This window comes from Caloenas nicobarica, chromosome Z (assembly GCF_036013445.1).
Source record: "Caloenas nicobarica isolate bCalNic1 chromosome Z, bCalNic1.hap1, whole genome shotgun sequence".
Taxonomy (NCBI): domain Eukaryota; kingdom Metazoa; phylum Chordata; class Aves; order Columbiformes; family Columbidae; genus Caloenas; species Caloenas nicobarica.
The window spans coordinates 36673284-36688867 of NC_088284.1; positions in this window are offsets into that span (position 1 = coordinate 36673284).

The following is a 15584-nucleotide window of genomic DNA, read 5'->3' on the forward strand; positions in this document are numbered from 1 at the left end:
TGGATAAACGAACAGCTTTACCTGAATTTTTTACTTACTTCTTTCTACTGTAGTATGACAGATGCTTTCACAGCATTTCTGTTAGAGAAAGTTTTTGTTTGTTTTTATTTTCTATAAGTTCACCTTGCTTTATTCCATTCAGTGAGGCACAATGACAGAGTAATTGAAGGTTTTCTTCATCTCTTTCCCTACAACTCTCCAGAGGATATCAATTTAGGAGATTTAAACTGACTGTTGACGAGTAACTTCTTCCTGTGAAACTGCAATGGGTGCCACCCAAAACATAGAAGTCCATTCTAAAGGAGGAAAGTCAAAGGAAAATCTGAAATAATTCTCTTGTTTAATTTCTAGCTGAATGCCTAAAAACCAGCATAGAAGCAAACAAACCAAGTAAAACCCTGAACTTGCTGATGCAAATGAGGATTTTGGCAAATTCAGTGTTGTGGAAAGAATTTCATACACCGTCATTTAGAAATTCATATTTGAACATGCAGCCAAACTACTATTCCAAGGTCTGAAACATCTTAGTTCTTACCAAAGTCAAATCGCACCTTGCAAAATAATTCGCAGTGCTAAATACTTTCCCCTTTTTTAATGTTGTTACATTGTTAGGGTTTTTTTTGCTCACAGTGATATTTTTCTTTTAATCCATTTCAGAAATGTATTTGCAGAGAATTATTTCTATATCTACAGAAACACTTTATCTATCTTAAGCAGGTTCTCTTCACCAGGGATGGTCCCTCTCCCCTTAGACTCTCATACAATCTATTTATTTATATTCTGATAAGGACACCAATAAAAGGAAAGTATACGTTAAAACTGAGAAAGATCAATTTGATACAAAATCTTTCATTATGACTTTATTGCACTTTCACTAGGCCAAGTGCATGGTTCTGCACCTGGGTCTGGGCAATTCCCAGTACCAATACAGACTGGAGGATGAATGGATTGAGAGCAGAGAAGGACTTGGGGATCCTAGTGGAAGAAAAATGAGCTGGCAACACATGCTTGCAGCACAGAAAGCCACCTGTATCCTGGGCTGCATCAAAAGAAGTGTGGCCAGTACGTCAAGGGAGGTGATTTTCCCACTCTGCTCCGGTGAGACCCCGTCTGCAGTACCACGTCCAGCTCTGGGGTGCCCAGCATAAGAAGGGCATGGACCTGTTAGAGTGGGTCCAGAGGAGGCCACAAAAATGACCAGAGGGCTGAAACACCTCTGCTAGGCTGAGAGAGTTGGAATTGTTTAGCCTGGAGAAGACAGAACTGGTGAGACTTTATTGCGGCCTTTCAATATGTAAAAGAGGGCTTAAAAGGAAAGGTGGAGAGAAACTTTTTACTGAGGCCTGTAGAGAAAGAACAAGGGAAAATAGTTTTAAACTGAAAGAGATTTAGAAGATTTAGGTTGGGTATAAGGATTTGGTTTTTATGATGAGGGTAGTGATACACTGGAACAGGTTGGCCAATGAAGCTGTGGAGGTACCATCCCTGGAAGTGTTCAAGGTCAGGCTGGATGGGGTTATGAGCAACCTGATCTAGTGAAGGATGTCCCTCCCCATGTCAGGAAGGTTGGCCTAGATATCTTTAAACGTCCCTTTCAACCCAAAACATTCTGTGATTCTGTGGCTTCCTACTGATAGATTTAATTCACACAGCAGGTTATTGTTTTCCTACACAGACTACTCTGCATGAGGAGCCAGAGAGGTAAGAGCCAGGTTTGTGCGTCTCATTCCACATTCTTTCACTCTCCAACCCCATATCTCTTCTCCCCTGCTACTTCAACTCCTTCTGTGTTATCTCAAAAAACCTTCTATTCCAAGGCTATATCAAATGTCATTTCTTCTCTGCAACCCCGTCCTTTTACCCATCTTTCATTCCAGTCTTGAGTTCACTGCTTTTTTCCTGGTAACCCTGACTGCTTGCAATACCTCTCCTCTGCTCCATTACATCTCTGTCCCACAAAGTTCTCGGCTCACATGGCCAGCTTGGGGCATGAGAAATCCAGTTCAGTTCAGCCTGTATGAATGTATACGGTGCATATACACTCAAAGCGAAATGCCTCGCTGGGTTTGACAGACAACCACACTCAGTCCCTTGGAGACTTATACCCATCTTTCATGGAAACCACAAACAGCTTAGAAGAGTTTTTTGCATTTTTAATTAAACTAATAAGGAACTCTGAGTCGGTTTTAAAGTAATTTCATTAACCATTTTGGGCACTACAGACTACTAGCTAAGAATAATGTTTTCAACCATCTGAGGAGTCTGGTTATTAGAGCTAATGACTGCCACCTAAAGGCTCTCAGGTGCCTAGAAATCTACAGTCCAACATGAAGCCAAGAAGAGCTTTTCCTCGTTTTTTGCAAATACTTGTAATACAAAGTCTTAATTAAACCTTCTCACTTGCCACGTGGTTATTCTTCTCTGTTTTCTATGTTGGGTGTTTTTTATCCACCCAAAATAGGCTACACGATAAACAACATAAAACAAATACTGAATGGTTAAACTGCAGTAATACTAATTGCGGTATGAAAAAGGTTCAGGATTTACAAGCCCTTCATTTTTCTGTTTCTATGGCAAATAATGGCATCTTAGTCCATTTCTAAATGACATGTTAGAAAACAAATGGCATCTTCATTAGCATTTCCACAATAAACTCATGAATTCTCAAAAGGAAATGTAGCCTTAACACGTGTGTAAGCGATGATTATAGAGAACCCAGTTTGTTAGGAATTCCCACTTAAAGACATTTTCAACATAAGATTTTCTCTATTAACAAATGTGGACTTTTTAATGAGATCATTGCTGCAGTCTCTGGTGCTGCTATTTCAGTTTGTCTCCAATTATAAACTCAGTAGGTCACAGCACAGCCGGAGGGGGGAAAAAAAAAAAATCCACAGAGAATCAAACCTATCAACAGTCCCATTAAAAATATCAAGCACAAACTCTGGGCTGATGGGGCAACCAGCAGACACAGTTTCACAGTTTCATTTTATGCTGAAAGAAATACTAACATGCCCCCATACTGACTATACTTAAACCTTTAACTCACAGAAATAGAAGCAGGTACTCTAGGGGCATCACCTCCAGCCTGCAGCAGAGGAATGCCAGTCTTAGGAACATTCCTGTTGATTTTAAAAACTGACTTATTAACAGAGCTTCCTTACAGAAGGAAACTTTGTCTTTGCAGCCACTCTGTTAGCAGTAGCTTTGAAGGAGGGAAAGGTCATAAGAAATTAACATTATTGCTAGAACAACTCAGAGCAGCATTTTGCCCAAATCGCAAGGGGAGAGGGAGGAAGGGTGGGATGAATTGACCATGCATACATTTAGACTGGAGATCAGAGAAAGCCTTGTAACCTAGAGAGGCGTCAGAAGTCAAAAGCATCCCAGAGGCTGCTGTTATCACTGTTTCTAGCCAGCTCAAAGATGGAGCTCGATTATATTTCTAAAGGGTTTATATGAAATACCTGGCCGTGAACACAGTAAATTAGACCCTCTGGCGCAGTAGTTCTCTTTCACCCTCGTTTTCTCCTAAGCTCCCCAGACAGAGATGTACTATGAGCAAGGGTAAGTGTGAATATCAGCAGGGTTGAAGACTTGTTCCCACCCAGATCCTGTGTTACCGTTTCCTTAGCAGATGAGGTTCAACACAGCTCCTTCTCATCAAACACTCCTTTGAAGCCTAGAAGAGAAGTAGAACAAGACAGAAGTAGGACAGGACACCACTGTTTCTCATTTCACTCTCTCCTTTCCCTGAGAATTACTAACACAATAGTGGATACTTATGTTAAAAGCTTCTGTAGTGTTTATGGGAGATTTACAACCAAAATCATGGTATTTTAGCAGCATGTATCTACAGATCACGTGGTTATCAATCCTAATATAATGAGATACTAAAATTTAAGTAAAAACACTTCAAGTCAGTGTGGCAAAAAAACGAGCAATACTGCTGTGCATGCAGGTAGAGATGTGTATATCTGTTGATGGTGAAGAATTACAAAGATAAATGAAGCTGTTTGGTAATTCACAATTTCCATCTTTATTCAAAGAGCTGAAAAATTCTTCTCAAAAAGGAAAGCCTTCACTATTTCCATGTTATAATTGCAGAGATAAACAAGAGGAGAATATTCTTTCACCCTTACTACAGAATTGGTAGTGTCCTACCTTGCAGATAGCAGTACATTTCTCTGGGGGCACAGCGGGGGGCAACATTGACCTGTCCAAAGTCACAGAGCAAGCTGGTGAAGTCAGGAACCTCACCATCATCCTCGAGGAGTACAGCTTTACACATACTTTTTGCTTCCCGGCAGTTGGTTCCTTTTTAGTACATCTCTTATTACTCGCCACCAAGTCTTTGTCACAGGTTTTTCTTTAGCAATGTCAGGCATTCAGCTCAGCCAGTGCTCTGTAGGAAATGGCTCGCTGTGCTGTTAAGGATGACACGTGGTGCAGCTGCACCATTGCTAAACGTAACAAGAAATGAAAGGCTGTAGGCCTATGATCACTGGGAAAAGGATGTTTGACGCAACAGAACAGAGGCTCCTGAACAAAATACATTTCAGATCATCTTGTACCATTCTGTCATCATTGTTCTGCAAACAGCAGCCGTGAAAGTGGCTTGTGTTCATCTTGAAATATCAATTTCTTTTCCATTAATTGCCTCAAGGACATCTGTCTCTCTTTTTCATTGTTTTGTTTTGTTTTTTTTTTCCAGGAAGGAGAGTGTTCCTCAAGTAAAAAAATATATATTTTAACACTACATGAATGTGACAAGAAGTCAACTCATTTGTATAAATGCCTATCAGACTTCATATTTATAATCCAGCACTTTGAGAGAGAATGTGTTACTTACAAACATACCTGGCCATTGCAAAAGGAAAAGGACAAGTGGATGAGGGCGGGGGAAAAAAAAACAAACCTCTCTTCAGACTGTAAAAATAAGAGAGATACTAATCAACACTAGCTTCTGCTAATGGCACCATGCATTTTACTGTAGCTAGCTTACAGACTGGCACCATACTCATCATCTATAACCAGAAATAAACAGGGAAAATAAGCTGCAAAAGAGAACTCAATGGAAATTTTATCTTATTATCTGTCAGTACGAGTCTAGAAGAGTATCAAGTGATTTTGTTTTCAGAATGGCCTCAGATTCTACTAATCCATGCTCACACTGTCTAGGGCTGCCACACTGGCAATCCTTTCTCCATTTAGAGAAATACCATGAATATCCACATTAACAAATAGTGTATAGGTAATCACTTTATTTCAGTTTTGACATCAGGTGTTTAAAGAACATAGTTCTAAGGTGTAGCTAATTTTTTCCAATTATATTCAAATTTATCATTATTCAAAAGACTGTAAAAAAATTTTAAGACATATTTTACTTAAACTGTGAGTTCTGGTTGACAACAGGTTGACCATGAGTCAACAATGTCCCCTTGTGGCCAAGAAGGCCAACGATACCTGGGGTACATTAGGAAAAGTGTGCCCAGCATGTTGAGGGAGGTTCTCCTCCTCCTCTACTCTGCCCTGGTGAGGCCACATCTGGAGAACTGTGTCCAGTTCTGGGCTCCCCAGCTTAAGGAGGGGAAGGAATTACTGGAGGGAGTCCAGCAGCAGGCTACGAAGATGAGCAGTGGTCTGGAACATCTTTCTTATGAGGAGATACTGAGCGAGCTGGGTCTGTTCAGCCTGGAGAAGAGAAGGCTGAAGGCTCATCAATGCTTATAAATACCTCAAAGGTGGATGTCAAGAGGACAGGACCAGACTCTTTTCATTGGTACCAAATTATAGGATGAGGAGCAACAGGCACAGACTGAATCAAAGGAGGTTCCGTCTGAATATGAGGAGAAACTTCTTTATTTTGAGGGTGCCAGAGCACTGGAACAGGCTGCCCAGAGAGGTTGTGGAGTCACCTTCTTTGAAGACATTGAAAACCGACCTGGACACATTGCTGTGCAATCTGCTCTGGGTGAACCTGCTTTAGCAGGTGGGTTGGACTAGATGATCTCCAGAGGCCCCTTCCAACCCTAACCATTCTGTGATTCTGTGATTCTATGATTCAGAAATTACTTCTTAGAGATCTGGCTCTCCAATGGCCTTCCCTCAAAGAAAACTTTACAAGCTTAAGGACAGAGTCGGAACTGTTGTCCTTCCACATTTTGTCGTTTCTCCTTTTCTGCAACTAATACTTCTATGAAATAAGCTTAAGTATTGTGAGAAATACTGGGCATACAGAGCTGGAATTGTGGAAGCTGCTGCAGAAGACTTACTGAAACTGACAGCCTAGTGCTCTGACAAATGTCTAAAAACTGTCATTGAAAATACTCTGTACGTAAAGAGAGAGGTCAGAAAACTCATGGTGATACCACTTTCTGAAAAGCACTTGTCAGCCCTGACAACAATTGCTTTATGCAATGCCCACTAGTGTGACAATAGATATTTTTGAGTTCCTTTCAAAGATGGTAGTATAAAATAATATAAATATTGTATCAGAACCGAGGGGTTTTATCTGCAACTCTGGTGTCATCTTTGTGCCAACACCTGAAGTCAAAAGCTCTGCCAGGTGTCTCAGTGAAGTTTGTTCCTCCAGATTGTTTCCCTTCCAACTGCACCTCGCTTACACCTCAATATTAAGTATCATAGGTATCTTTCAACTTTTCTGCCAAGTCTGACACTTCACTCAGCCAATATGCTAGGTAAAATAGGATCCTGAGAAGAGATTTCAGCACACCCTTGCCATTGCTGAACATAACAAAAGGTCAGAGGATATCATGCTTACAATGGAAGCAGAATGTTTTGGCAGAAGAAGACCTGGGAAATGAATTAGTAACTGAGACAGAAAAAAGAAGTACATGGAAAGATGTTCAAAATTCAGCAGAGAGAAGTGAAAACTAGAAAACTCAAAATAAATAGATCATGACGATCACTCACTGGACGAGAAGCACAGGGAATAATTCCTCCAAAAAGAGATTTGTAGTAAAGTCAAGTAGCCTCCACCAAGAGCATCTGGGATTTCTTGAGGTCAGTGAAAGTTTTGTCATTGAGATAAGAAGGATCTGAAGTTTCATGACCAGAGGCTTGGCATTCCTTTCAAGAGTGCCTGTTTTTACAGTAAGGAAATTTCCTCATTAGAGCAAAGATCAGACTATTGCATTTATCTGAGCTAGCAGCAGCGAGAATGTCTCTGGAGAAATTGAAATGCTACGTTAGTATATCACAGAAAAAAATAATGTTGAAACTACATTTAAGTGGCAGGTGTTTACTCTTAAAAATCAACCATAATTTTAATTTACATCAGCTGTAGCACTTTATGGTTATTTACATCTGGCGGTGAGCCAACACATCATTTTTGGTACCACTTAGCACATTTTCAAGGCTTTAAAGAGCTGCCCAGAACTGCAATAGGAAGTCCATTAGTTTCCAGTTCACCTCTACTCCATTGGGAAAAGTCCTTGTCTCCCCACTGGCAGAAGCACACAAGTTGTGTCTGTAATAAATGTGAGTTTACAAATTGTGGATAAATTTTAGCAATGCAGAGTAAATTTATGGCATTTAAGGACTTCTATTGTCTTGACTCTTTTTAATTTTAAGGATCTCTATAAAGATAAAAAGCTAACCTATCACTGACTCAAATTCAAGCAGCAACACTATTTCGATGTCCCTAATACTTGCTAGGAGCTGTAAGATTCAAAACCAAGATATATTTTGATGAGGGGGTCTGTTGCAGACACATCTTGTGTGTTTAGAGAACGACCCGGCTGCATCGTACTTTCAGCTGTAATATTATGTGTGTTAGTATTTCCTACACTAAACTAGTTTTGCAGCTCAAGGCATTCAGACTTCAATTTGCTCCCTGTTCTACACAGTCCTTTGTAGGTAACATGAGCTGGTGCCAGAGACCAGTGTTGCTTCCAGCCGGAACAGAGGGATGCAAGAGAGACAACAGGGCTGTTCCCACATGCAGACATCCTTCTGCTCTAATGAAGCCCAAAGACATTTGCCATGACCTCAGGCAACTTGCTGTAGGCTGCTCAGCCATTGTGCAGCAGAGCAGGACACTGGTTCTGAACCCTACTTGGATGTCACCTTACAATTCCATAGCATTTTAGGTAGTTATTGAAACTGGGAAAAAAGGAACATAAATACCTTTATTGTTTGCACTGGTAAAGGCAAGACGTAGCTGCAAGTACTTATCAACAAAGTACATTGCATAGTATATTCAGCATTGTATTTTAAACCCATCAGACCTGGATTATTTCTAGCTAAAGAACAGTTTATTTCTTTCCACAGCTTCTATCCAAAATGAGATTATTTCCATTTTAAAGAGATGAAAGTGCTTGTGAGTCTGAATTAAAAATCAAAACCAAAACCAATCAACCAAACCAAACCAACAAACAAAAAAACAATGCAAAACCAACCACCTTTCAGTTGCATTTACAACAGTCATATAATAAAACAACACTGACACGGGGCTGTCTGTCAGCTGCTTTCCAAACATTTTACAAAGGAATGGAAGCATAAATGGGTGAGGAAGAATGAAGCAAAGCAAAAGCACCTAAATGACTGTATTGCAGGTGTCCAAGTGTTGGCAGTGGAGGTATTTAAGAAAGACAGCAGGGGATGAGGGGAAAAAAAAAGTGTAAAACAACAGCATGAACACCAAGTTCTGAGAAGAAGGGGCAGGAGGAGGTGCCTGGTGTCAGAGCAGTTGTCCATGCTGCAGTCCATGGAGATGAACCATGCTATAGCAGTTCATGATGGACTATATCCCACGGAAAGGACCCATACTGGAGCATGGGAATGGTGTGAGGAGGAAGGAGCAGCAGAGAGAAGCCGTTGTGGATGGACCACAACCTCCATCCTCCCGCACTGCCTGGCAGGCAAAAGAGGTAGAGGAGTGAAGTTGAAACTGGAAAAGGGTTTGAGAGAAAATGTTGTTTTAATTTTTGTCTTTCTTTCTCACGCTCCTACTCTACTTTTAAGTGGCAATGAATCAAATTAATTTTCTGCAAGTTCATTGAATCATAGAATCATAGAAACATAGAATCATTTTGGTTGGAAGAGACCCTTAAGATCGTCAAGTCCATCCATAACTTAAATCTAGCACTAAACCACATCCCTAAGAGCCTAATCTATATGTCTTTTAAACATCTCCAGGAATGGCAACTCCACCACTTTCCCGTGTATCCTGTTCCAGTGCTTCACTACCCTTTCCATGAAGAATTTATTTATTTTTTCCTAATGTCCAATGTGAAACTTCCCTGGTGCAACTTGAGGCCATTTCCTCTTGTCCTATCCCTTGCTGCTTGAGAGAAGAGACCCACACCCTCCATGCTACACCCTCCTTTCAGGTAGTTGTAGACAGCGATCAGGTCTCCCCTCAGCCTCCTTTTCTCCAGGCTAAACAGCCCCAGTCCCCTCAGTCACTCATCATCAGACTTGTGCTCCAGACCCCTCACCAGCTTCGTCACCTCCTCTGCACTCTCTCCAGCACCCCAATGTCTTTCTTGTGGTGAGGGGCCCAAAACTGAATACAGTGTTCAGAGTGTGGCCTCAGCACTGCTGAGTACAGGAGGACCATCCCTGCCCTAGTCCTGCTGGCCATGCTGTTCTTGATAGGATGCTGTTGGCCTTTTTGTCCACCAGGATACACTGCTGGCTCATGTTCAGCTGGCTGTTGACCAGCACTCCCGAGAGGAGAGGAGAGGAATGTTGAAACATATGCTAATGAGTTGGAAAAGATCTAAGATCAATAGTGATCAAGTTTTTTACCATAAAAGTGGAAGGAAAGGCATAAACACTGAACTCTGCAAGTAATTCAGTGATGACAATCTCATCTGGTTTTGAATTTAAAACAAACAATATTCACTGTCTAAATACCTCTAGCAAAAAAATGCATCTTGCTCTTTCTGTTTTATTCGTAACAGTTCCTAACAGGCGATGTTTCATTTTTGGTCTTCATGAGCAAAATTGAGAGAGGGAGAGAAAAAAAAGGCTTTCAAATTTCCTGTCTTTTTCTTTAGAGTAAAACATAAATCACACGTGGGAATAAAAAATAAAGGACAACATTTTCCGTCTGCCACTTGTATTTCATCGGATTATACTGGGAATTCAGATGTGACACTATCACAAGTACAGCTATAATATAAATGCACGCTGATCATTATTTGAAAGCTAAGCAATACATTTCTGAGGTTTGAGAGGTGCCGTTGATCTAGTAAAACTCCAGACCATCTGTTTTACTTGTATTGAATAGCATCCCACAGTCTAGGTAGGCCTGCTTACCTCAATATGGAGCAGAACCACTGATTTGGAAAAGGAAACTCTTGCATTCTCAAGTAAAGCATGCTCAAATGAAATGAACATCAGCTAACTGAGGAGCTGGAGAAGCTTAAAGAAAAACGGATTGCTCAATACTAGAAAAGGGTAAAGAAAGAGATGAGTAAGAATTAAATAATCTGGTTCTCCCTTGTTTAAAGGTTTTGCCTCAAAAAATATTCCAGCTGTTAAAAGCACATAACTGGCAACCTCCATGTTTCCCTAAGCACAAAACAAATTCTCAGCTTACCTGTTGAGTTTCACTATCAGGTCAGAGTGATCCCGTTCTGACACGTTGTTTTTCAGTTGTTGGGATCAGCGAGACTAGCCCTGTCAGGCTCTTGATTCTAGAGTACGGTGACCAACCATAGGCTGTGACCTCCTTTACCCCTCACGGTCTTCTTCCTTGCCTGTGCCTGTGTCACTACAGGAGTTCCTTGTGGGAGGGAGTGCAAGAGGGGCAAGACCTGTGGGTTTATTTCACTCACTTCTCATTTCCAGCTGAGGCACTATCCTGTCACTTCAAGTTGCACATCCTCAAGGTGGATAAAGCAGCAGGTGAAGAAGAAAATGGTAATTTGTACACAAGGCTTAAAGTTTAAGAAGAAATACTAATAAACTCTTCCAAGACATAAAACAGCTGCTTTCAGAGTTTGTCAATTTCTGCTGCTGAGAGGAACTGGGAAAAAAAGAGATGGAGAGGAGCTGCTGTGCTTACAGGGGAGGTATCTGGCAGGAAAGCAGCTTATTGAAGAGGAGGGGACTGACTACAGAAACATTTGCATGACCAACGGGCTGGAGTACCATTTTTCTTTTGATCCCTTGTCTTTCTTCTGCACAGTGCAAAGCACACCTGGGTACAAAAATAGCATACAACTAGTTGTCTTCATACCCTCAAGAGATGATGGCTATTTGCCTTCTAGCCCAGCTTCAACAAACAGGCATTTCTAGGTTTTATTTCATTATGTTCCCTGCCTCTGTATTTGAAGATTACTCTTGTATTTTACATGTCAGAAAGCATCCTGAGTTTTTCATTATTTCAATTTTACTAAAGAACAAATAATTTAACTACAAAAATTTTCCTATTGCATTTGGATAACACTTTAACTCATTTTGGATAATCCTGCATTTTTGTCAATTTCATTGGAGAAAGGGCAACTAGAAAGGCACTGTGACCCTGAATATCAATACTATTTAGTAAGGGACAGTTTTAGTTATTCTTTGTCACTCTTCTCTTCTTAAGTGTCCTCACTGTTTTTAGTGAGGATGCTTAATCAATGGAAATCCTCAGTGGGCAGATAGTGTGAGCTATGCAGAGTCTGACTGTAAATAATTATTTAAAGCTAAAGGAAAATGTCGGCTTGAGATCCAGAGACCAGTCAGCAATTTATCTCAGGTTCAACTGATCAAGTAAAAATGCAATTCTTCCTTAATCACCTATAGCTAAAAAGTAGGCAGGATGAACAAAGGAAATACCTTTTTTTCTTAAAAAAAACCAGTTGGTTCCTGACTTCTTCACCAAGTAAACAATACAGATTGTTCTGGATTTCACTGACTTTTGTGATGTCCCCATTCACTTCAAAGTGCTTTGGTGAAGTCAGATCCCATCAGTGTTGTGCAAAGTGGACTGCCATTTCTTTTCAGATAAGACTACAGTCAACTTCCTGGTGGAAAAAACTGTTAACAGAGTACTGCTTAAGGACTCTGTATTTAAATAAGTCACGAGTTTGTGGGTTTTTTTACTTTTAATTATCAGAGCTTTGATTTTGCACAGTAATTCATAGATTCATTTCTCCTTGACTCCCATCAATTTTCTTCATATTTTTAGAACAACAAATTGTGTGCCATCACTGTCATCTCTGTGGGTACACTCTTTCCAGCATGAAAATCAATCACAGATGTTACAAGATCAGTCTCTTCTAACTTTTCATGTAGCTCTTCTTTTTTCTTAATTGTATGCAATTGTCCTTTGAATGGACATTCAGAACATCCTCCATTTCATGTCTTAGCACATACCTTTAGTATCAAGTGGCATGATGGCCTGCTTCTGTTAAAGAATTAATAGCTTGACATGAATTTGACTTCACAATTCTTTCTAGGCAAAAGACCTTAATTTCAAAATATTTGGTAAGTTGCATTATGTTTATTCATTTTATATGGTGAGTGATGCACAGAAGGCAAAGTAAAATAATTGAAACTAAAGTGGTAGGCTCAAAGGTGCAACTACTGTACTAAAGGGAATTTGATAAAGAGAGTGAAAGAAATGGGCAGAGAAAGGAAGAAATGGCTTGAAGAACAACCTGGTTTTCTATGCAAAATCCATATGATCACACTACTTCAGAGAGCATTTTGTCTAACCTCATCTATATCAAGTCAACATCTATGGTTAGAAAGCAGCCCCTGTTCTAAAATGTAGGTGCTTTTGTGCAGATTGGATTAGCTTCTTTTTTGTCCTTCCTCAAAGACGACTTACAGAACCGTCACTGTTCCCTGCACAACACCTTTTGTGCCTCAGGCAGTGTTGCCAAAAGAGAATCCTTCTTGCTGCTCTCCCCCTGACTCTCTGCAGTGTTTTTCTTTCTCCAAAAAAGAGCGCATCCTACAGCTGAATTTGGGTAGCCCCAAACAAAACAGCACTATTATTTCCCCTTTTTCCTCATAACACCCCTACTGAAGTACCACAGAAGAGTGCTTTTTTTCAAGGCTGGCATCATGTTATTGACTTGAATGCTTGTCTGCCTTACAGGTGTTCTCTGATCAATGACTGTAATCACTAATGGCAATATTCAATTAAACAAGGCCTAGCAGAGATCTCCAAAAGCACCTCAAGCATTTCCAGTTTGATACCAAACCATGACAATCACCCAGGGAGTAAGTGGTTTCTAACTCATTATGTTTAGACAAAAATTAATTATATTACTATAAAAACAGCCTCACAGAGTACTCTTGGACTTTGTGTGAAGGCAGGACAAGTCACATCTTGCTTCACCTTCTTCCTCAGTAAGCCAGCTGCTTTGACAAAGAAGAAAAACACATTAACCTGACTATCAGATGTTAAAAATACTAATGCTGGCTTTTTTGGGTTGTTGACTTTTTAAGCTGGCTAACTGAATTTATTATATTATTTACACCTCAGGTGCTTACAAATTGAATTAACTTTTTAATTGGATCTTTGCAAGTGTCAGACATAGGTTGGCCAGCCAGTGCTTTCCTGGTTGCTCCATCTTAAATGCAAAATGTTATGTCACCATTGGAATGAAACTTAATAGGTGACTAATTATCAGTTACCTAACCAGTGAAAGAAAACGTATCTTCTACAGCTAGTGATTATACCTTCCATTGCCTTTAATGAGCAGAAAAAAGAAATACCGCAGGGATGTAGCTTTCATTGATGATTCGTATTTTGGTATTTATAGCTAATAGAGATACCTGGTTTAATAACGGAATTACTATGCATCTGAGTTGCTATAGCCATTAAACATTAAAAGCATACTAAATCCTGAAAAAAAAAAAAAAGCTCATCATCACCTACGTGCAAATACACACACATGGAGGACAGTTAACAGGAGATACCAAGCTGAATACCTACAGTTTATACTCAGCAAGTTTCAACAGACAAACTCCACGCCTTCCCCGACAGTGCCAGGGGAAGATTGTCTCCCTGATCCTCCGTTGCTCAGCTGCAAGCATGTTTTGGCTCGCCTGCGGGTCCCCACACCGCCTGTGGGGCTGCTGCTCTGCTTTCCTCTGGCTTCACCAGCTACAGCTGCTGGGCAAGAACAAGGGGGACACCATGGCTGTCAGTGTGTTAAATCCTAGGGGTTTTGTAAGGAGCCTCCTGGAAATGGTGAGCTAGCAGCAGCATAGCTCAAAACCCAACCCTTTCTCCTTCGTCTCAAATCTCTGCTGATACGTTTCCCTCTAAAAGACGTAGTTTTTGAAAAATTGCTTTGAAAAGCAGACTGTGGGAATTTCTGCCCCTGTGAATTTGGTAGAAGGCTGAATTTTCTCTTTTACTGCTCAAGTCTCAAACTTTGCTAATATTAAGCCCTGTTTAACCTAATTTTAGGCCAGATAATCTAGTTTTATGCCATTCTCTGTTACTATATCATGGTATTTTTTCATCTCACTAAGTCTTCATTCTCACCTATTTCTCCATTGAACCGAATTTTCTTTAAGTGCTTCATTGTCACCTTTGCTGCTTTGCATTTTCCTTTGGGCTTATTTCCATTCTTATTACATTACATCTAAAAAGTTGCTTTATTATTAGTTTGTAGCTTGCATTTGTGCTGTCAGCTTATTTTTTTACCAAATGGCTTTCTTCCTTTTGCTTAATTCAGGAATATCTTTGTGTCAATACAAGTGTACAAAGGAACTGTTTAACTTGTGGTTTCTATGAAATTATATGCAGTTAGAAACCATAAGTTAATTAAAAATGCAAAGACCTATATTTTAAGTAAATGTTAGCTAAGCAAAGCCATCTAAAGTGTGCCAGATAATTAAGGGAGAAATGAAGCCTATCATAATATGTTTTGTATTTAAACTCATTGAGTAACAGTGGAAATAATATCTATAGTTAGAGAATTAAATGGGTTGTCCTTAGTCACTGCATTTTACAATAAAAGAGCTAGTAGAAATTTTTGCGAACTGGCTAAATAAACAAAATGAGAAAATTATCTTTTGTTCTCTTGTTACAGAGGTTATGCTCTCAGACAGGGTGTAGTGCTGTGGCAAAATATTCTTTGTAGTTAACTTCTGATGCTTATTGTTTCTTTGCTTTTAATGTTAATCACTGGTGAGCACCCAGGAATGTTTACACCATGTGATGAAGCATGATGCAGATATCCTTGAGCTCACTGCAAACAGGGAGCAACTGTATTCTGATTGAATAAAGCTGAAATTAAAAGATTTAATCTTAAACCTTGCCAAATTACTATAACTTAAGCTTCCATGTCTTTAAAAGTTAACTTTTTTTTTCCCAAAAATGTATATAAAAATAGATCACCTTGGTAGAAATTCCTTATGTTTCTACTAAACCATCAGTACAAAGATATAACTTCATTCTGGCCTGTCAATTATGTTTATCAAGGAAAGAAGCTGAAAAGGTTGCATAAATAGTGTACATTAAATTAGCTTAATGATAACAGTAGATGTTGAAAATCAAAGTAGTGTACTTCTCAAACCACACATCAATATAGTTAGGTTTCTTTTGCTGACAAAATAATTATGGTATAATATATCCCCCTCTGTAGGGGGGATAC